Source organism: Sceloporus occidentalis, unplaced genomic scaffold, assembly GCF_023333645.1.
Source record: "Sceloporus occidentalis isolate IW3139 unplaced genomic scaffold, rSceOcc1.0.p SCAF_206, whole genome shotgun sequence".
Taxonomy (NCBI): Eukaryota; Metazoa; Chordata; class Lepidosauria; order Squamata; family Phrynosomatidae; genus Sceloporus; species Sceloporus occidentalis.
Genome location: NW_028317186.1, coordinates 36,471 through 57,073, shown reverse-complemented (window position 1 = coordinate 57,073; position 20,603 = coordinate 36,471). Strand labels below are relative to the sequence as shown.

At 46.2% G+C, this 20,603-nt stretch overlaps 20 non-coding genes across 20 annotated transcripts; all 20 read right to left on the bottom strand.

The window, feature by feature from the left end:
• Positions 1-738: 738 nt before the first annotated feature.
• Positions 739-880, bottom strand: LOC149277716 (U4 spliceosomal RNA). Its single transcript, XR_016278900.1, has one exon. It is a non-coding gene; the product is annotated as a U4 spliceosomal RNA (small nuclear RNA).
• An 890-nt stretch (positions 881-1,770) lies between these two features.
• On the bottom strand, positions 1,771-1,912 carry LOC149277715 (U4 spliceosomal RNA). The gene has a single exon (XR_016278982.1). It is a non-coding gene; the product is annotated as a U4 spliceosomal RNA (small nuclear RNA).
• Positions 1,913-2,802: 890 nt separating this feature from the next.
• On the bottom strand, positions 2,803-2,944 carry LOC149277714 (U4 spliceosomal RNA). The gene has a single exon (XR_016278898.1). It is a non-coding gene; the product is annotated as a U4 spliceosomal RNA (small nuclear RNA).
• Positions 2,945-3,834: 890 nt separating this feature from the next.
• LOC149277713 (U4 spliceosomal RNA) lies at positions 3,835-3,976 on the bottom strand. The gene has a single exon (XR_016278886.1). It is a non-coding gene; the product is annotated as a U4 spliceosomal RNA (small nuclear RNA).
• Positions 3,977-4,866: 890 nt separating this feature from the next.
• Positions 4,867-5,008, bottom strand: LOC149277712 (U4 spliceosomal RNA). The gene has a single exon (XR_016278921.1). It is a non-coding gene; the product is annotated as a U4 spliceosomal RNA (small nuclear RNA).
• Positions 5,009-5,898: 890 nt separating this feature from the next.
• LOC149277711 (U4 spliceosomal RNA) lies at positions 5,899-6,040 on the bottom strand. Its single transcript, XR_016278964.1, has one exon. It is a non-coding gene; the product is annotated as a U4 spliceosomal RNA (small nuclear RNA).
• An 886-nt stretch (positions 6,041-6,926) lies between these two features.
• Positions 6,927-7,068, bottom strand: LOC149277710 (U4 spliceosomal RNA). Its single transcript, XR_016278899.1, has one exon. It is a non-coding gene; the product is annotated as a U4 spliceosomal RNA (small nuclear RNA).
• Positions 7,069-7,958: 890 nt separating this feature from the next.
• LOC149277709 (U4 spliceosomal RNA) lies at positions 7,959-8,100 on the bottom strand. The gene has a single exon (XR_016278963.1). It is a non-coding gene; the product is annotated as a U4 spliceosomal RNA (small nuclear RNA).
• Positions 8,101-8,990: 890 nt separating this feature from the next.
• LOC149277708 (U4 spliceosomal RNA) lies at positions 8,991-9,132 on the bottom strand. Its single transcript, XR_016278920.1, has one exon. It is a non-coding gene; the product is annotated as a U4 spliceosomal RNA (small nuclear RNA).
• An 890-nt stretch (positions 9,133-10,022) lies between these two features.
• LOC149277707 (U4 spliceosomal RNA) lies at positions 10,023-10,164 on the bottom strand. Its single transcript, XR_016278897.1, has one exon. It is a non-coding gene; the product is annotated as a U4 spliceosomal RNA (small nuclear RNA).
• Positions 10,165-11,054: 890 nt separating this feature from the next.
• Positions 11,055-11,196, bottom strand: LOC149277706 (U4 spliceosomal RNA). Its single transcript, XR_016278969.1, has one exon. It is a non-coding gene; the product is annotated as a U4 spliceosomal RNA (small nuclear RNA).
• An 890-nt stretch (positions 11,197-12,086) lies between these two features.
• Positions 12,087-12,228, bottom strand: LOC149277705 (U4 spliceosomal RNA). The gene has a single exon (XR_016278962.1). It is a non-coding gene; the product is annotated as a U4 spliceosomal RNA (small nuclear RNA).
• Positions 12,229-13,118: 890 nt separating this feature from the next.
• LOC149277704 (U4 spliceosomal RNA) lies at positions 13,119-13,260 on the bottom strand. Its single transcript, XR_016278919.1, has one exon. It is a non-coding gene; the product is annotated as a U4 spliceosomal RNA (small nuclear RNA).
• An 886-nt stretch (positions 13,261-14,146) lies between these two features.
• Positions 14,147-14,288, bottom strand: LOC149277703 (U4 spliceosomal RNA). The gene has a single exon (XR_016278896.1). It is a non-coding gene; the product is annotated as a U4 spliceosomal RNA (small nuclear RNA).
• An 890-nt stretch (positions 14,289-15,178) lies between these two features.
• LOC149277702 (U4 spliceosomal RNA) lies at positions 15,179-15,320 on the bottom strand. The gene has a single exon (XR_016278981.1). It is a non-coding gene; the product is annotated as a U4 spliceosomal RNA (small nuclear RNA).
• Positions 15,321-16,210: 890 nt separating this feature from the next.
• LOC149277701 (U4 spliceosomal RNA) lies at positions 16,211-16,352 on the bottom strand. The gene has a single exon (XR_016278874.1). It is a non-coding gene; the product is annotated as a U4 spliceosomal RNA (small nuclear RNA).
• Positions 16,353-17,242: 890 nt separating this feature from the next.
• Positions 17,243-17,384, bottom strand: LOC149277700 (U4 spliceosomal RNA). Its single transcript, XR_016278861.1, has one exon. It is a non-coding gene; the product is annotated as a U4 spliceosomal RNA (small nuclear RNA).
• Positions 17,385-18,270: 886 nt separating this feature from the next.
• Positions 18,271-18,412, bottom strand: LOC149277699 (U4 spliceosomal RNA). Its single transcript, XR_016278918.1, has one exon. It is a non-coding gene; the product is annotated as a U4 spliceosomal RNA (small nuclear RNA).
• Positions 18,413-19,298: 886 nt separating this feature from the next.
• LOC149277698 (U4 spliceosomal RNA) lies at positions 19,299-19,440 on the bottom strand. Its single transcript, XR_016278895.1, has one exon. It is a non-coding gene; the product is annotated as a U4 spliceosomal RNA (small nuclear RNA).
• An 890-nt stretch (positions 19,441-20,330) lies between these two features.
• On the bottom strand, positions 20,331-20,472 carry LOC149277697 (U4 spliceosomal RNA). Its single transcript, XR_016278980.1, has one exon. It is a non-coding gene; the product is annotated as a U4 spliceosomal RNA (small nuclear RNA).
• Positions 20,473-20,603: the final 131 nt, after the last annotated feature.

Genomic DNA, 20,603 nt, shown 5'->3' with positions numbered 1-20,603 from the left:
AAGGCCCAGAAGGAAACATTTTCCCAGAGAAAAGCCCCAGATCTTTAAGGCAAAATGCAAACGAGGTCTCACCTCTACTTTCTGGGACAAAATGCACACTTTCACCTCATGGTGCTGAAAGGCACTCCCAACTGTCAAGGATCATAAAAAAATCCACACCTCTCTGATGAAATTGGCATAGCTGGTCCTTTGTGACGACGACGACTCGCACACTCGGCTCGGGATACAACATGGAGATATGACAGATGGATATGAGGTAGGTCAACACGACGGGCTGCAACGCGAAGGTCCACAGCAGGGCACGTCATCCAATGGCTTCTTACAAGGGGAAGATAGATTCTGGTGGATGACGTGCTGCTGCATACATGGGAGCTTCTTCCTGTACTTTCTTTAAACCAAAAAAGGGAAAGCTTCAGTGAAAAGTCATTAAGGCCTTTCAGTCACCATTTCCCTTCAAGGGGAGGGACGTGTTCTTCCAGGGTTGGCAGCAAGACGATTCTCCAAAGAATGAGCACTACTTCCTGCTCTTTTGCTCTTACGAGGATATTGCTTGTAGGAGAGCTCTGGTATGAAAAAAACCCGTGCAGAACTTTCCGAACCCGTCACAAAAACACAAGCCAGGTGAAGAAAGTAACGCGTGGTAGATGTGCAGAGTTCTTTGCCACTCTTTAATGGCCCACAGCAGCCAAGCTTTCAAAGACTTAAGGTGATTCATCTGTTTTTAACCAGGCATGCCAGTCTCACAAGAGACTATCAAAAATTGCCATTGCTAACTATTTTTCAAGTCATCATGGCGGGGTATTGGGAATAGTTTTCAATTAGCAATAATCACGCCTCGGTTAACACCTCATGGGCTATGATACTGCCACTGCGCAAAGCTAACCTTCTGGCTGCTTTGGTAGATAATGCATGCCCAATGAGCGCTCATTAAGGTTTTGGCTAGGCATAGGTGGACATTGAGCCAGAGCAGAGCATTGTGGGAACTGTTATGCTAATTAAACTGGCATTTGACAAAGGTGTCTCTAGAAAAGGCCCAGAAGGAAACATTTTCCCAGAGAAAAGCCCCAGATCTTTAAGGCAAAATGCAAACGAGGTCTCACCTCTACTTTCTGGGACAAAATGCACACTTTCACCTCATGGTGCTGAAAGGCACTCCCAACTGTCTAGGATCATAAAAAAATCCACACCTCTCTGATGAAATTGGCATAGCTGGTCCTTTGTGACGACGACGACTCGCACACTCGGCTCGGGATACAACATGGAGATATGACAGATGGATATGAGGTAGGTCAACACGACGGGCTGCAACGCGAAGGTCCACAGCAGGGCACGTCATCCAATGGCTTCTTACAAGGGGAAGATAGATTCTGGTGGATGACGTGCTGCTGCATACATGGGAGCTTCTTCCTGTACTTTCTTTAAACCAAAAAAGGGAAAGCTTCAGTTAAAAGTCATTAAGGCCTTTCAGTCACCATTTCCCTTCAAGGGGTGGGACGTGTTCTTCCAGGGTTGGCAGCAAGACGATTCTCCAAAGAATGAGCACTACTTCCTGCTCTTTTGCTCTTACGAGGATATTGCTTGCTTGTAGGAGAGCTCTGGTATGAAAAAAACCCGTGCAGAACTTTCCGAACCCGTCACAAAAACACAAGCCAGGTGAAGAAAGTAACGCGTGGTAGATGTGCAGAGTTCTTTGCCACTCTTTCATGGCCCACAGCAGCCAAGCTTTCAAAGACTTAAGGTGATTCATCTGTTTTTAACCAGGCATGCCAGTCTCACAAGAGACTATCGAAAATTGCCATTGCTGACTATTTTTCAAGTCATCATGGCGGGGTATTGGGAATAGTTTTCAATTAGCAATAATCACGCCTCGGTTAACACCTCATGGACTATGATACTGCCACTGCGCAAAGCTAACCTTCTGGCTGCTTTGGTAGATAATGCATGCCCAATGAGCGCTCATTAAGGTTTTGGCTAGGCATAGGTGGACATTGAGCCAGAGCAGAGCATTGTGGGAACTGTTATGCTAATTAAACTGGCATTTGACAAAGGTGTCTCTAGAAAAGGCCCAGAAGGAAACATTTTCCCAGAGAAAAGCCCCAGATCTTTAAGGCAAAATGCAAACGAGGTCTCACCTCTACTTTCTGGGACAAAATGCACACTTTCACCTCATGGTGCTGAAAGGCACTCCCAACTGTCAAGGATCATAAAAAAATCCACACCTCTCTGATGAAATTGGCATAGCTGGTCCTTTGTGACGACGACGACTCGCACACTCGGCTCGGGATACAACATGGAGATATGACAGATGGATATGAGGTAGGTCAACACGACGGGCTGCAACGCGAAGGTCCACAGCAGGGCACGTCATCCAATGGCTTCTTACAAGGGGAAGATAGATTCTGGTGGATGACGTGCTGCTGCATACATGGGAGCTTCTTCCTGTACTTTCTTTAAACCAAAAAAGGGAAAGCTTCAGTGAAAAGTCATTAAGGCCTTTCAGTCACCATTTCCCTTCAAGGGGAGGGACGTGTTCTTCCAGGGTTGGCAGCAAGACGATTCTCCAAAGAATGAGCACTACTTCCTGCTCTTTTGCTCTTACGAGGATATTGCTTGCTTGTAGGAGAGCTCTGGTATGAAAAAAACCCGTGCAGAACTTTCCGAACCCGTCACAAAAACACAAGCCAGGTGAAGAAAGTAACGCGTGGTAGATGTGCAGAGTTCTTTGCCACTCTTTCATGGCCCACAGCAGCCAAGCTTTCAAAGACTTAAGGTGATTCATCTGTTTTTAACCAGGCATGCCAGTCTCACAAGAGACTATCAAAAATTGCCATTGCTGACTATTTTTCAAGTCATCATGGCGGGGTATTGGGAATAGTTTTCAATTAGCAATAATCACGCCTCGGTTAACACCTCATGGGCTATGATACTGCCACTGCGCAAAGCTAAACTTCTGGCTGCTTTGGTAGATAATGCATGCCCAATGAGCGCTCATTAAGGTTTTGGCTAGGCATAGGTGGACATTGAGCCAGAGCAGAGCATTGTGGGAACTGTTATGCTAATTAAACTGGCATTTGACAAAGGTGTCTCTAGAAAAGGCCCAGAAGGAAACATTTTCCCAGAGAAAAGCCCCAGATCTTTAAGGCAAAATGCAAACGAGGTCTCACCTCTACTTTCTGGGACAAAATGCACACTTTCACCTCATGGTGCTGAAAGGCACTCCCAACTGTCAAGGATCATAAAAAAATCCACACCTCTCTGATGAAATTGGCATAGCTGGTCCTTTGTGACGACGACGACTCGCACACTCGGCTCGGGATACAACATGGAGATATGACAGATGGATATGAGGTAGGTCAACACGACGGGCTGCAACGCGAAGGTCCACAGCAGGGCACGTCATCCAATGGCTTCTTACAAGGGGAAGATAGATTCTGGTGGATGACGTGCTGCTGCATACATGGGAGCTTCTTCCTGTACTTTCTTTAAACCAAAAAAGGGAAAGCTTCAGTGAAAAGTCATTAAGGCCTTTCAGTCACCATTTCCCTTCAAGGGGTGGGACGTGTTCTTCCAGGGTTGGCAGCATGACGATTCTCCAAAGAATGAGCACTACTTCCTGCTCTTTTGCTCTTACGAGGATATTGCTTGCTTGTAGGAGAGCTCTGGTATGAAAAAAACCCGTGCAGAACTTTCCGAACCCGTCACAAAAACACAAGCCAGGTGAAGAAAGTAACGCGTGGTAGATGTGCAGAGTTCTTTGCCACTCTTTCATGGCCCACAGCGGCCAAGCTTTCAAAGACTTAAGGTGATTCATCTGTTTTTAACCAGGCATGCCAGTCTCACAAGAGACTATCAAAAATTGCCATTGCTGACTATTTTTCAAGTCATCATGGCGGGGTATTGGGAATAGTTTTCAATTAGCAATAATCACGCCTCGGTTAACACCTCATGGGCTATGATACTGCCACTGCGCAAAGCTAACCTTCTGGCTGCTTTGGTAGATAATGCATGCCCAATGAGCGCTCATTAAGGTTTTGGCTAGGCATAGGTGGACATTGAGCCAGAGCAGAGCATTGTGGGAACTGTTATGCTAATTAAACTGGCATTTGACAAAGGTGTCTCTAGAAAAGGCCCAGAAGGAAACATTTTCCCAGAGAAAAGCCCCAGATCTTTAAGGCAAAATGCAAACGAGGTCTCACCTCTACTTTCTGGGACAAAATGCACACTTTCACCTCATGGTGCTGAAAGGCACTCCCAACTGTCAAGGATCATAAAAAAATCCACACCTCTCTGATGAAATTGGCATAGCTGGTCCTTTGTGACGACGACGACTCGCACACTCGGCTCGGGATACAACATGGAGATATGACAGATGGATATGAGGTAGGTCAACACGACGGGCTGCAACGCGAAGGTCCACAGCAGGGCACGTCATCCAATGGCTTCTTACAAGGGGAAGATAGATTCTGGTGGATGACGTGCTGCTGCATACATGGGAGCTTCTTCCTGTACTTTCTTTAAACCAAAAAAGGGAAAGCTTCAGTTAAAAGTCATTAAGGCCTTTCAGTCACCATGTCCCTTCAAGGGGTGGGACGTGTTCTTCCAGGGTTGGCAGCAAGACGATTCTCCAAAGAATGAGCACTACTTCCTGCTCTTTTGCTCTTACGAGGATATTGCTTGCTTGTAGGAGAGCTCTGGTATGAAAAAAACCCGTGCAGAACTTTCCGAACCCGTCACAAAAACACAAGCCAGGTGAAGAAAGTAACGCGTGGTAGATGTGCAGAGTTCTTTGCCACTCTTTCATGGCCCACAGCAGCCAAGCTTTCAAACACTTAAGGTGATTCATCTGTTTTTAACCAGGCATGCCAGTCTCACAAGAGACTATCAAAAATTGCCCTTGTTGACTATTTTTCAAGTCATCATGGCGGGGTATTGGGAATAGTTTTCAATTAGCAATAATCACGCCTCGGTTAACACCTCATGGGCTATGATACTGCCACTGCGCAAAGCTAACCTTCTGGCTGCTTTGGTAGATAATGCATGCCCAATGAGCGCTCATTAAGGTTTTGGCTAGGCATAGGTGGACATTGAGCCAGAGCAGAGCATTGTGGGAACTGTTATGCTAATTAAACTGGCATTTGACAAAGGTGTCTCTAGAAAAGGCCCAGAAGGAAACATTTTCCCAGAGAAAAGCCCCAGATCTTTAAGGCAAAATGCAAACGAGGTCTCACCTCTACTTTCTGGGACAAAATGCACACTTTCACCTCATGGTGCTGAAAGGCACTCCCAACTGTCAAGGATCATAAAAAAATCCACACCTCTCTGATGAAATTGGCATAGCTGGTCCTTTGTGACGACGACGACTCGCACACTCGGCTCGGGATACAACATGGAGATATGACAGATGGATATGAGGTAGGTCAACACGACGGGCTGCAACGCGAAGGTCCACAGCAGGGCACGTCATCCAATGGCTTCTTACAAGGGGAAGATAGATTCTGGTGGATGACGTGCTGCTGCATACATGGGAGCTTCTTCCTGTACTTTCTTTAAACCAAAAAAGGGAAAGCTTCAGTGAAAAGTCATTAAGGCCTTTCAGTCACCATTTCCCTTCAAGGGGTGGGACGTGTTCTTCCAGGGTTGGCAGCAAGACGATTCTCCAAAGAATGAGCACTACTTCCTGCTCTTTTGCTCTTACGAGGATATTGCTTGCTTGTAGGAGAGCTCTGGTATGAAAAAAACCCGTGCAGAACTTTCCGAACCCGTCACAAAAACACAAGCCAGGTGAAGAAAGTAACGCGTGGTAGATGTGCAGAGTTCTTTGCCACTCTTTCATGGCCCACAGCGGCCAAGCTTTCAAAGACTTAAGGTGATTCATCTGTTTTTAACCAGGCATGCCAGTCTCACAAGAGACTATCGAAAATTGCCATTGCTGACTATTTTTCAAGTCATCATGGCGGGGTATTGGGAATAGTTTTCAATTAGCAATAATCACGCCTCGGTTAACACCTCATGGGCTATGATACTGCCACTGCGCAAAGCTAACCTTCTGGCTGCTTTGGTAGATAATGCATGCCCAATGAGCGCTCATTAAGGTTTTGGCTAGGCATAGGTGGACATTGAGCCAGAGCAGAGCATTGTGGGAACTGTTATGCTAATTAAACTGGCATTTGACAAAGGTGTCTCTAGAAAAGGCCCAGAAGGAAACATTTTCCCAGAGAAAAGCCCCAGATCTTTAAGGCAAAATGCAAACGAGGTCTCACCTCTACTTTCTGGGACAAAATGCACACTTTCACCTCATGGTGCTGAAAGGCACTCCCAACTGTCAAGGATCATAAAAAAATCCACACCTCTCTGATGAAATTGGCATAGCTGGTCCTTTGTGACGACGACGACTCGCACACTCGGCTCGGGATACAACATGGAGATATGACAGATGGATATGAGGTAGGTCAACACGACGGGCTGCAACGCGAAGGTCCACAGCAGGGCACGTCATCCAATGGCTTCTTACAAGGGGAAGATAGATTCTGGTGGATGACGTGCTGCTGCATACATGGGAGCTTCTTCCTGTACTTTCTTTAAACCAAAAAAGGGAAAGCTTCAGTGAAAAGTCATTAAGGCCTTTCAGTCACCATTTCCCTTCAAGGGGAGGGACGTGTTCTTCCAGGGTTGGCAGCAAGACGATTCTCCAAAGAATGAGCACTACTTCCTGCTCTTTTGCTCTTACGAGGATATTGCTTGTAGGAGAGCTCTGGTATGAAAAAAACCCGTGCAGAACTTTCCGAACCCGTCACAAAAACACAAGCCAGGTGAAGAAAGTAACGCGTGGTAGATGTGCAGAGTTCTTTGCCACTCTTTAATGGCCCACAGCAGCCAAGCTTTCAAAGACTTAAGGTGATTCATCTGTTTTTAACCAGGCATGCCAGTCTCACAAGAGACTATCAAAAATTGCCATTGCTAACTATTTTTCAAGTCATCATGGCGGGGTATTGGGAATAGTTTTCAATTAGCAATAATCACGCCTCGGTTAACACCTCATGGGCTATGATACTGCCACTGCGCAAAGCTAACCTTCTGGCTGCTTTGGTAGATAATGCATGCCCAATGAGCGCTCATTAAGGTTTTGGCTAGGCATAGGTGGACATTGAGCCAGAGCAGAGCATTGTGGGAACTGTTATGCTAATTAAACTGGCATTTGACAAAGGTGTCTCTAGAAAAGGCCCAGAAGGAAACATTTTCCCAGAGAAAAGCCCCAGATCTTTAAGGCAAAATGCAAACGAGGTCTCACCTCTACTTTCTGGGACAAAATGCACACTTTCACCTCATGGTGCTGAAAGGCACTCCCAACTGTCAAGGATCATAAAAAAATCCACACCTCTCTGATGAAATTGGCATAGCTGGTCCTTTGTGACGACGACGACTCGCACACTCGGCTCGGGATACAACATGGAGATATGACAGATGGATATGAGGTAGGTCAACACGACGGGCTGCAACGCGAAGGTCCACAGCAGGGCACGTCATCCAATGGCTTCTTACAAGGGGAAGATAGATTCTGGTGGATGACGTGCTGCTGCATACATGGGAGCTTCTTCCTGTACTTTCTTTAAACCAAAAAAGGGAAAGCTTCAGTGAAAAGTCATTAAGGCCTTTCAGTCACCATTTCCCTTCAAGGGGTGGGACGTGTTCTTCCAGGGTTGGCAGCAAGACGATTCTCCAAAGAATGAGCACTACTTCCTGCTCTTTTGCTCTTACGAGGATATTGCTTGCTTGTAGGAGAGCTCTGGTATGAAAAAAACCCGTGCAGAACTTTCCGAACCCGTCACAAAAACACAAGCCAGGTGAAGAAAGTAACGCGTGGTAGATGTGCAGAGTTCTTTGCCACTCTTTCATGGCCCACAGCGGCCAAGCTTTCAAAGACTTAAGGTGATTCATCTGTTTTTAACCAGGCATGCCAGTCTCACAAGAGACTATCGAAAATTGCCATTGCTGACTATTTTTCAAGTCATCATGGCGGGGTATTGGGAATAGTTTTCAATTAGCAATAATCACGCCTCGGTTAACACCTCATGGGCTATGATACTGCCACTGCGCAAAGCTAACCTTCTGGCTGCTTTGGTAGATAATGCATGCCCAATGAGCGCTCATTAAGGTTTTGGCTAGGCATAGGTGGACATTGAGCCAGAGCAGAGCATTGTGGGAACTGTTATGCTAATTAAACTGGCATTTGACAAAGGTGTCTCTAGAAAAGGCCCAGAAGGAAACATTTTCCCAGAGAAAAGCCCCAGATCTTTAAGGCAAAATGCAAACGAGGTCTCACCTCTACTTTCTGGGACAAAATGCACACTTTCACCTCATGGTGCTGAAAGGCACTCCCAACTGTCAAGGATCATAAAAAAATCCACACCTCTCTGATGAAATTGGCATAGCTGGTCCTTTGTGACGACGACGACTCGCACACTCGGCTCGGGATACAACATGGAGATATGACAGATGGATATGAGGTAGGTCAACACGACGGGCTGCAACGCGAAGGTCCACAGCAGGGCACGTCATCCAATGGCTTCTTACAAGGGGAAGATAGATTCTGGTGGATGACGTGCTGCTGCATACATGGGAGCTTCTTCCTGTACTTTCTTTAAACCAAAAAAGGGAAAGCTTCAGTTAAAAGTCATTAAGGCCTTTCAGTCACCATTTCCCTTCAAGGGGTGGGACGTGTTCTTCCAGGGTTGGCAGCAAGACGATTCTCCAAAGAATGAGCACTACTTCCTGCTCTTTTGCTCTTACGAGGATATTGCTTGCTTGTAGGAGAGCTCTGGTATGAAAAAAACCCGTGCAGAACTTTCCGAACCCGTCACAAAAACACAAGCCAGGTGAAGAAAGTAACGCGTGGTAGATGTGCAGAGTTCTTTGCCACTCTTTCATGGCCCACAGCAGCCAAGCTTTCAAACACTTAAGGTGATTCATCTGTTTTTAACCAGGCATGCCAGTCTCACAAGAGACTATCAAAAATTGCCCTTGTTGACTATTTTTCAAGTCATCATGGCGGGGTATTGGGAATAGTTTTCAATTAGCAATAATCACGCCTCGGTTAACACCTCATGGGCTATGATACTGCCACTGCGCAAAGCTAACCTTCTGGCTGCTTTGGTAGATAATGCATGCCCAATGAGCGCTCATTAAGGTTTTGGCTAGGCATAGGTGGACATTGAGCCAGAGCAGAGCATTGTGGGAACTGTTATGCTAATTAAACTGGCATTTGACAAAGGTGTCTCTAGAAAAGGCCCAGAAGGAAACATTTTCCCAGAGAAAAGCCCCAGATCTTTAAGGCAAAATGCAAACGAGGTCTCACCTCTACTTTCTGGGACAAAATGCACACTTTCACCTCATGGTGCTGAAAGGCACTCCCAACTGTCAAGGATCATAAAAAAATCCACACCTCTCTGATGAAATTGGCATAGCTGGTCCTTTGTGACGACGACGACTCGCACACTCGGCTCGGGATACAACATGGAGATATGACAGATGGATATGAGGTAGGTCAACACGACGGGCTGCAACGCGAAGGTCCACAGCAGGGCACGTCATCCAATGGCTTCTTACAAGGGGAAGATAGATTCTGGTGGATGACGTGCTGCTGCATACATGGGAGCTTCTTCCTGTACTTTCTTTAAACCAAAAAAGGGAAAGCTTCAGTGAAAAGTCATTAAGGCCTTTCAGTCACCATTTCCCTTCAAGGGGAGGGACGTGTTCTTCCAGGGTTGGCAGCAAGACGATTCTCCAAAGAATGAGCACTACTTCCTGCTCTTTTGCTCTTACGAGGATATTGCTTGCTTGTAGGAGAGCTCTGGTATGAAAAAAACCCGTGCAGAACTTTCCGAACCCGTCACAAAAACACAAGCCAGGTGAAGAAAGTAACGCGTGGTAGATGTGCAGAGTTCTTTGCCACTCTTTAATGGCCCACAGCAGCCAAGCTTTCAAAGACTTAAGGTGATTCATCTGTTTTTAACCAGGCATGCCAGTCTCACAAGAGACTATCAAAAATTGCCATTGCTAACTATTTTTCAAGTCATCATGGCGGGGTATTGGGAATAGTTTTCAATTAGCAATAATCACGCCTCGGTTAACACCTCATGGGCTATGATACTGCCACTGCGCAAAGCTAACCTTCTGGCTGCTTTGGTAGATAATGCATGCCCAATGAGCGCTCATTAAGGTTTTGGCTAGGCATAGGTGGACATTGAGCCAGAGCAGAGCATTGTGGGAACTGTTATGCTAATTAAACTGGCATTTGACAAAGGTGTCTCTAGAAAAGGCCCAGAAGGAAACATTTTCCCAGAGAAAAGCCCCAGATCTTTAAGGCAAAATGCAAACGAGGTCTCACCTCTACTTTCTGGGACAAAATGCACACTTTCACCTCATGGTGCTGAAAGGCACTCCCAACTGTCAAGGATCATAAAAAAATCCACACCTCTCTGATGAAATTGCCATAGCTGGTCCTTTGTGACGACGACGACTCGCACACTCGGCTCGGGATACAACATGGAGATATGACAGATGGATATGAGGTAGGTCAACACGACGGGCTGCAACGCGAAGGTCCACAGCAGGGCACGTCATCCAATGGCTTCTTACAAGGGGAAGATAGATTCTGGTGGATGACGTGCTGCTGCATACATGGGAGCTTCTTCCTGTACTTTCTTTAAACCAAAAAAGGGAAAGCTTCAGTGAAAAGTCATTAAGGCCTTTCAGTCACCATTTCCCTTCAAGGGGTGGGACGTGTTCTTCCAGGGTTGGCAGCAAGACGATTCTCCAAAGAATGAGCACTACTTCCTGCTCTTTTGCTCTTACGAGGATATTGCTTGCTTGTAGGAGAGCTCTGGTATGAAAAAAACCCGTGCAGAACTTTCCGAACCCGTCACAAAAACACAAGCCAGGTGAAGAAAGTAACGCGTGGTAGATGTGCAGAGTTCTTTGCCACTCTTTCATGGCCCACAGCAGCCAAGCTTTCAAAGACTTAAGGTGATTCATCTGTTTTTAACCAGGCATGCCAGTCTCACAATAGACTATCAAAAATTGCCATTGCTGACTATTTTTCAAGTCATCATGGCGGGGTATTGGGAATAGTTTTCAATTAGCAATAATCACGCCTCGGTTAACACCTCATGGGCTATGATACTGCCACTGCGCAAAGCTAACCTTCTGGCTGCTTTGGTAGATAATGCATGCCCAATGAGCGCTCATTAAGGTTTTGGCTAGGTATAGGTGGACATTGAGCCAGAGCAGAGCATTGTGGGAACTGTTATGCTAATTAAACTGGCATTTGACAAAGGTGTCTCTAGAAAAGGCCCAGAAGGAAACATTTTCCCAGAGAAAAGCCCCAGATCTTTAAGGCAAAATGCAAACGAGGTCTCACCTCTACTTTCTGGGACAAAATGCACACTTTCACCTCATGGTGCTGAAAGGCACTCCCAACTGTCAAGGATCATAAAAAAATCCACACCTCTCTGATGAAATTGGCATAGCTGGTCCTTTGTGACGACGACGACTCGCACACTCGGCTCGGGATACAACATGGAGATATGACAGATGGATATGAGGTAGGTCAACACGACGGGCTGCAACGCGAAGGTCCACAGCAGGGCACGTCATCCAATGGCTTCTTACAAGGGGAAGATAGATTCTGGTGGATGACGTGCTGCTGCATACATGGGAGCTTCTTCCTGTACTTTCTTTAAACCAAAAAAGGGAAAGCTTCAGTGAAAAGTCATTAAGGCCTTTCAGTCACCATTTCCCTTCAAGGGGTGGGACGTGTTCTTCCAGGGTTGGCAGCAAGACGATTCTCCAAAGAATGAGCACTACTTCCTGCTCTTTTGCTCTTACGAGGATATTGCTTGCTTGTAGGAGAGCTCTGGTATGAAAAAAACCCGTGCAGAACTTTCCGAACCCGTCACAAAAACACAAGCCAGGTGAAGAAAGTAACGCGTGGTAGATGTGCAGAGTTCTTTGCCACTCTTTCATGGCCCACAGCGGCCAAGCTTTCAAAGACTTAAGGTGATTCATCTGTTTTTAACCAGGCATGCCAGTCTCACAAGAGACTATCGAAAATTGCCATTGCTGACTATTTTTCAAGTCATCATGGCGGGGTATTGGGAATAGTTTTCAATTAGCAATAATCACGCCTCGGTTAACACCTCATGGGCTATGATACTGCCACTGCGCAAAGCTAACCTTCTGGCTGCTTTGGTAGATAATGCATGCCCAATGAGCGCTCATTAAGGTTTTGGCTAGGCATAGGTGGACATTGAGCCAGAGCAGAGCATTGTGGGAACTGTTATGCTAATTAAACTGGCATTTGACAAAGGTGTCTCTAGAAAAGGCCCAGAAGGAAACATTTTCCCAGAGAAAAGCCCCAGATCTTTAAGGCAAAATGCAAACGAGGTCTCACCTCTACTTTCTGGGACAAAATGCACACTTTCACCTCATGGTGCTGAAAGGCACTCCCAACTGTCAAGGATCATAAAAAAATCCACACCTCTCTGATGAAATTGGCATAGCTGGTCCTTTGTGACGACGACGACTCGCACACTCGGCTCGGGATACAACATGGAGATATGACAGATGGATATGAGGTAGGTCAACACGACGGGCTGCAACGCGAAGGTCCACAGCAGGGCACGTCATCCAATGGCTTCTTACAAGGGGAAGATAGATTCTGGTGGATGACGTGCTGCTGCATACATGGGAGCTTCTTCCTGTACTTTCTTTAAACCAAAAAAGGGAAAGCTTCAGTGAAAAGTCATTAAGGCCTTTCAGTCACCATTTCCCTTCAAGGGGTGGGACGTGTTCTTCCAGGGTTGGCAGCAAGACGATTCTCCAAAGAATGAGCACTACTTCCTGCTCTTTTGCTCTTACGAGGATATTGCTTGCTTGTAGGAGAGCTCTGGTATGAAAAAAACCCGTGCAGAACTTTCCGAACCCGTCACAAAAACACAAGCCAGGTGAAGAAAGTAACGCGTGGTAGATGTGCAGAGTTCTTTGCCACTCTTTCATGGCCCACAGCAGCCAAGCTTTCAAAGACTTAAGGTGATTCATCTGTTTTTAACCAGGCATGCCAGTCTCACAAGAGACTATCAAAAATTGCCCTTGTTGACTATTTTTCAAGTCATCATGGCGGGGTATTGGGAATAGTTTTCAATTAGCAATAATCACGCCTCGGTTAACACCTCATGGGCTATGATACTGCCACTGCGCAAAGCTAACCTTCTGGCTGCTTTGGTAGATAATGCATGCCCAATGAGCGCTCATTAAGGTTTTGGCTAGGCATAGGTGGACATTGAGCCAGAGCAGAGCATTGTGGGAACTGTTATGCTAATTAAACTGGCATTTGACAAAGGTGTCTCTAGAAAAGGCCCAGAAGGAAACATTTTCCCAGAGAAAAGCCCCAGATCTTTAAGGCAAAATGCAAACGAGGTCTCACCTCTACTTTCTGGGACAAAATGCACACTTTCACCTCATGGTGCTGAAAGGCACTCCCAACTGTCAAGGATCATAAAAAAATCCACACCTCTCTGATGAAATTGGCATAGCTGGTCCTTTGTGACGACGACGACTCGCACACTCGGCTCGGGATACAACATGGAGATATGACAGATGGATATGAGGTAGGTCAACACGACGGGCTGCAACGCGAAGGTCCACAGCAGGGCACGTCATCCAATGGCTTCTTACAAGGGGAAGATAGATTCTGGTGGATGACGTGCTGCTGCATACATGGGAGCTTCTTCCTGTACTTTCTTTAAACCAAAAAAGGGAAAGCTTCAGTGAAAAGTCATTAAGGCCTTTCAGTCACCATTTCCCTTCAAGGGGAGGGACGTGTTCTTCCAGGGTTGGCAGCAAGACGATTCTCCAAAGAATGAGCACTACTTCCTGCTCTTTTGCTCTTACGAGGATATTGCTTGTAGGAGAGCTCTGGTATGAAAAAAACCCGTGCAGAACTTTCCGAACCCGTCACAAAAACACAAGCCAGGTGAAGAAAGTAACGCGTGGTAGATGTGCAGAGTTCTTTGCCACTCTTTAATGGCCCACAGCAGCCAAGCTTTCAAAGACTTAAGGTGATTCATCTGTTTTTAACCAGGCATGCCAGTCTCACAAGAGACTATCAAAAATTGCCATTGCTAACTATTTTTCAAGTCATCATGGCGGGGTATTGGGAATAGTTTTCAATTAGCAATAATCACGCCTCGGTTAACACCTCATGGGCTATGATACTGCCACTGCGCAAAGCTAACCTTCTGGCTGCTTTGGTAGATAATGCATGCCCAATGAGCGCTCATTAAGGTTTTGGCTAGGCATAGGTGGACATTGAGCCAGAGCAGAGCATTGTGGGAACTGTTATGCTAATTAAACTGGCATTTGACAAAGGTGTCTCTAGAAAAGGCCCAGAAGGAAACATTTTCCCAGAGAAAAGCCCCAGATCTTTAAGGCAAAATGCAAACGAGGTCTCACCTCTACTTTCTGGGACAAAATGCACACTTTCACCTCATGGTGCTGAAAGGCACTCCCAACTGTCAAGGATCATAAAAAAATCCACACCTCTCTGATGAAATTGGCATAGCTGGTCCTTTGTGACGACGACGACTCGCACACTCGGCTCGGGATACAACATGGAGATATGACAGATGGATATGAGGTAGGTCAACACGACGGGCTGCAACGCGAAGGTCCACAGCAGGGCACGTCATCCAATGGCTTCTTACAAGGGGAAGATAGATTCTGGTGGATGACGTGCTGCTGCATACATGGGAGCTTCTTCCTGTACTTTCTTTAAACCAAAAAAGGGAAAGCTTCAGTTAAAAGTCATTAAGGCCTTTCAGTCACCATTTCCCTTCAAGGGGTGGGACGTGTTCTTCCAGGGTTGGCAGCAAGACGATTCTCCAAAGAATGAGCACTACTTCCTGCTCTTTTGCTCTTACGAGGATATTGCTTGCTTGTAGGAGAGCTCTGGTATGAAAAAAACCCGTGCAGAACTTTCCGAACCCGTCACAAAAACACAAGCCAGGTGAAGAAAGTAACGCGTGGTAGATGTGCAGAGTTCTTTGCCACTCTTTCATGGCCCACAGCAGCCAAGCTTTCAAAGACTTAAGGTGATTCATCTGTTTTTAACCAGGCATGCCAGTCTCACAAGAGACTATCGAAAATTGCCATTGCTGACTATTTTTCAAGTCATCATGGCGGGGTATTGGGAATAGTTTTCAATTAGCAATAATCACGCCTCGGTTAACACCTCATGGACTATGATACTGCCACTGCGCAAAGCTAACCTTCTGGCTGCTTTGGTAGATAATGCATGCCCAATGAGCGCTCATTAAGGTTTTGGCTAGGCATAGGTGGACATTGAGCCAGAGCAGAGCATTGTGGGAACTGTTATGCTAATTAAACTGGCATTTGACAAAGGTGTCTCTAGAAAAGGCCCAGAAGGAAACATTTTCCCAGAGAAAAGCCCCAGATCTTTAAGGCAAAATGCAAACGAGGTCTCACCTCTACTTTCTGGGACAAAATGCACACTTTCACCTCATGGTGCTGAAAGGCACTCCCAACTGTCAAGGATCATAAAAAAATCCACACCTCTCTGATGAAATTGGCATAGCTGGTCCTTTGTGACGACGACGACTCGCACACTCGGCTCGGGATACAACATGGAGATATGACAGATGGATATGAGGTAGGTCAACACGACGGGCTGCAACGCGAAGGTCCACAGCAGGGCACGTCATCCAATGGCTTCTTACAAGGGGAAGATAGATTCTGGTGGATGACGTGCTGCTGCATACATGGGAGCTTCTTCCTGTACTTTCTTTAAACCAAAAAAGGGAAAGCTTCAGTGAAAAGTCATTAAGGCCTTTCAGTCACCATTTCCCTTCAAGGGGAGGGACGTGTTCTTCCAGGGTTGGCAGCAAGACGATTCTCCAAAGAATGAGCACTACTTCCTGCTCTTTTGCTCTTACGAGGATATTGCTTGCTTGTAGGAGAGCTCTGGTATGAAAAAAACCCGTGCAGAACTTTCCGAACCCGTCACAAAAACACAAGCCAGGTGAAGAAAGTAACGCGTGGTAGATGTGCAGAGTTCTTTGCCACTCTTTCATGGCCCACAGCAGCCAAGCTTTCAAAGACTTAAGGTGATTCATCTGTTTTTAACCAGGCATGCCAGTCTCACAAGAGACTATCAAAAATTGCCATTGCTGACTATTTTTCAAGTCATCATGGCGGGGTATTGGGAATAGTTTTCAATTAGCAATAATCACGCCTCGGTTAACACCTCATGGGCTATGATACTGCCACTGCGCAAAGCTAAACTTCTGGCTGCTTTGGTAGATAATGCATGCCCAATGAGCGCTCATTAAGGTTTTGGCTAGGCATAGGTGGACATTGAGCCAGAGCAGAGCATTGTGGGAACTGTTATGCTAATTAAACTGGCATTTGACAAAGGTGTCTCTAGAAAAGGCCCAGAAGGAAACATTTTCCCAGAGAAAAGCCCCAGATCTTTAAGGCAAAATGCAAACGAGGTCTCACCTCTACTTTCTGGGACAAAATGCACACTTTCACCTCATGGTGCTGAAAGGCACTCCCAACTGTCAAGGATCATAAAAAAATCCACACCTCTCTGATGAAATTGGCATAGCTGGTCCTTTGTGACGACGACGACTCGCACACTCGGCTCGGGATACAACATGGAGATATGACAGATGGATATGAGGTAGGTCAACACGACGGGCTGCAACGCGAAGGTCCACAGCAGGGCACGTCATCCAATGGCTTCTTACAAGGGGAAGATAGATTCTGGTGGATGACGTGCTGCTGCATACATGGGAGCTTCTTCCTGTACTTTCTTTAAACCAAAAAAGGGAAAGCTTCAGTGAAAAGTCATTAAGGCCTTTCAGTCACCATTTCCCTTCAAGGGGTGGGACGTGTTCTTCCAGGGTTGGCAGCATGACGATTCTCCAAAGAATGAGCACTACTTCCTGCTCTTTTGCTCTTACGAGGATATTGCTTGCTTGTAGGAGAGCTCTGGTATGAAAAAAACCCGTGCAGAACTTTCCGAACCCGTCACAAAAACACAAGCCAGGTGAAGAAAGTAACGCGTGGTAGATGTGCAGAGTTCTTTGCCACTCTTTCATGGCCCACAGCGGCCAAGCTTTCAAAGACTTAAGGTGATTCATCTGTTTTTAACCAGGCATGCCAGTCTCACAAGAGACTATCAAAAATTGCCATTGCTGACTATTTTTCAAGTCATCATGGCGGGGTATTGGGAATAGTTTTCAATTAGCAATAATCACGCCTCGGTTAACACCTCATGGGCTATGATACTGCCACTGCGCAAAGCTAAACTTCTGGCTGCTTTGGTAGATAATGCATGCCCAATGAGCGCTCATTAAGGTTTTGGCTAGGCATAGGTGGACATTGAGCCAGAGCAGAGCATTGTGGGAACTGTTATGCTAATTAAACTGGCATTTGACAAAGGTGTCTCTAGAAAAGGCCCAGAAGGAAACATTTTCCCAGAGAAAAGCCCCAGATCTTTAAGGCAAAATGCAAACGAGGTCTCACCTCTACTTTCTGGGACAAAATGCACACTTTCACCTCATGGTGCTGAAAGGCACTCCCAACTGTCAAGGATCATAAAAAAATCCACACCTCTCTGATGAAATTGGCATAGCTGGTCCTTTGTGACGACGACGACTCGCACACTCGGCTCGGGATACAACATGGAGATATGACAGATGGATATGAGGTAGGTCAACACGACGGGCTGCAACGCGAAGGTCCACAGCAGGGCACGTCATCCAATGGCTTCTTACAAGGGGAAGATAGATTCTGGTGGATGACGTGCTGCTGCATACATGGGAGCTTCTTCCTGTACTTTCTTTAAACCAAAAAAGGGAAAGCTTCAGTGAAAAGTCATTAAGGCCTTTCAGTCACCATTTCCCTTCAAGGGGAGGGACGTGTTCTTCCAGGGTTGGCAGCAAGACGATTCTCCAAAGAATGAGCACTACTTCCTGCTCTTTTGCTCTTACGAGGATATTGCTTGTAGGAGAGCTCTGGTATGAAAAAAACCCGTGCAGAACTTTCCGAACCCGTCACAAAAACACAAGCCAGGTGAAGAAAGTAACGCGTGGTAGATGTGCAGAGTTCTTTGCCACTCTTTCATGGCCCACAGCAGCCAAGCTTTCAAAGACTTAAGGTGATTCATCTGTTTTTAACCAGGCATGCCAGTCTCACAAGAGACTATCAAAAATTGCCCTTGTTGACTATTTTTCAAGTCATCATGGCGGGGTATTGGGAATAGTTTTCAATTAGCAATAATCACGCCTCGGTTAACACCTCATGGGCTATGATACTGCCACTGCGCAAAGCTAACCTTCTGGCTGCTTTGGTAGATAATGCATGCCCAATGAGCGCTCATTAAGGTTTTGGCTAGGCATAGGTGGACATTGAGCCAGAGCAGAGCATTGTGGGAACTGTTATGCTAATTAAACTGGCATTTGACAAAGGTGTCTCTAGAAAAGGCCCAGAAGGAAACATTTTCCCAGAGAAAAGCCCCAGATCTTTAAGGCAAAATGCAAACGAGGTCTCACCTCTACTTTCTGGGACAAAATGCACACTTTCACCTCATGGTGCTGAAAGGCACTCCCAACTGTCAAGGATCATAAAAAAATCCACACCTCTCTGATGAAATTGGCATAGCTGGTCCTTTGTGACGACGACGACTCGCACACTCGGCTCGGGATACAACATGGAGATATGACAGATGGATATGAGGTAGGTCAACACGACGGGCTGCAACGCGAAGGTCCACAGCAGGGCACGTCATCCAATGGCTTCTTACAAGGGGAAGATAGATTCTGGTGGATGACGTGCTGCTGCATACATGGGAGCTTCTTCCTGTACTTTCTTTAAACCAAAAAAGGGAAAGCTTCAGTGAAAAGTCATTAAGGCCTTTCAGTCACCATTTCCCTTCAAGGGGAGGGACGTGTTCTTCCAGGGTTGGCAGCAAGACGATTCTCCAAAGAATGAGCACTACTTCCTGCTCTTTTGCTCTTACGAGGATATTGCTTGTAGGAGAGCTCTGGTATGAAAAAAACCCGTGCAGAACTTTCCGAACCCGTCACAAAAACACAAGCCAGGTGAAGAAAGTAACGCGTGGTAGATGTGCAGAGTTCTTTGCCACTCTTTAATGGCCCACAGCAGCCAAGCTTTCAAAGACTTAAGGTGATTCATCTGTTTTTAACCAGGCATGCCAGTCTCACAAGAGACTATCAAAAATTGCCATTGCTAACTATTTTTCAAGTCATCATGGCGGGGTATTGGGAATAGTTTTCAATTAGCAATAATCACGCCTCGGTTAACACCTCATGGGCTATGATACTGCCACTGCGCAAAGCTAACCTTCTGGCTGCTTTGGTAGATAATGCATGCCCAATGAGCGCTCATTAAGGTTTTGGCTAGGCATAGGTGGACATTGAGCCAGAGCAGAGCATTGTGGGAACTGTTATGCTAATTAAACTGGCATTTGACAAAGGTGTCTCTAGAAAAGGCCCAGAAGGAAACATTTTCCCAGAGAAAAGCCCCAGATCTTTAAGGCAAAATGCAAACGAGGTCTCACCTCTACTTTCTGGGACAAAATGCACACTTTCACCTCATGGTGCTGAAAGGCACTCCCAACTGTCTAGGATCATAAAAAAATCCACACCTCTCTGATGAAATTGGCATAGCTGGTCCTTTGTGACGACGACGACTCGCACACTCGGCTCGGGATACAACATGGAGATATGACAGATGGATATGAGGTAGGTCAACACGACGGGCTGCAACGCGAAGGTCCACAGCAGGGCACGTCATCCAATGGCTTCTTACAAGGGGAAGATAGATTCTGGTGGATGACGTGCTGCTGCATACATGGGAGCTTCTTCCTGTACTTTCTTTAAACCAAAAAAGGGAAAGCTTCAGTTAAAAGTCATTAAGGCCTTTCAGTCACCATTTCCCTTCAAGGGGTGGGACGTGTTCTTCCAGGGTTGGCAGCAAGACGATTCTCCAAAGAATGAGCACTACTTCCTGCTCTTTTGCTCTTACGAGGATATTGCTTGCTTGTAGGAGAGCTCTGGTATGAAAAAAACCCGTGCAGAACTTTCCGAACCCGTCACAAAAACACAAGCCAGGTGAAGAAAGTAACGCGTGGTAGATGTGCAGAGTTCTTTGCCACTCTTTCATGGCCCACAGCAGCCAAGCTTTCAAAGACTTAAGGTGATTCATCTGTTTTTAACCAGGCATGCCAGTCTCACAAGAGACTATCGAAAATTGCCATTGCTGACTATTTTTCAAGTCATCATGGCGGGGTATTGGGAATAGTTTTCAATTAGCAATAATCACGCCTCGGTTAACACCTCATGGACTATGATACTGCCACTGCGCAAAGCTAACCTTCTGGCTGCTTTGGTAGATAATGCATGCCCAATGAGCGCTCATTAAGGTTTTGGCTAGGCATAGGTGGACATTGAGCCAGAGCAGAGCATTGTGGGAACTGTTATGCTAATTAAACTGGCATTTGA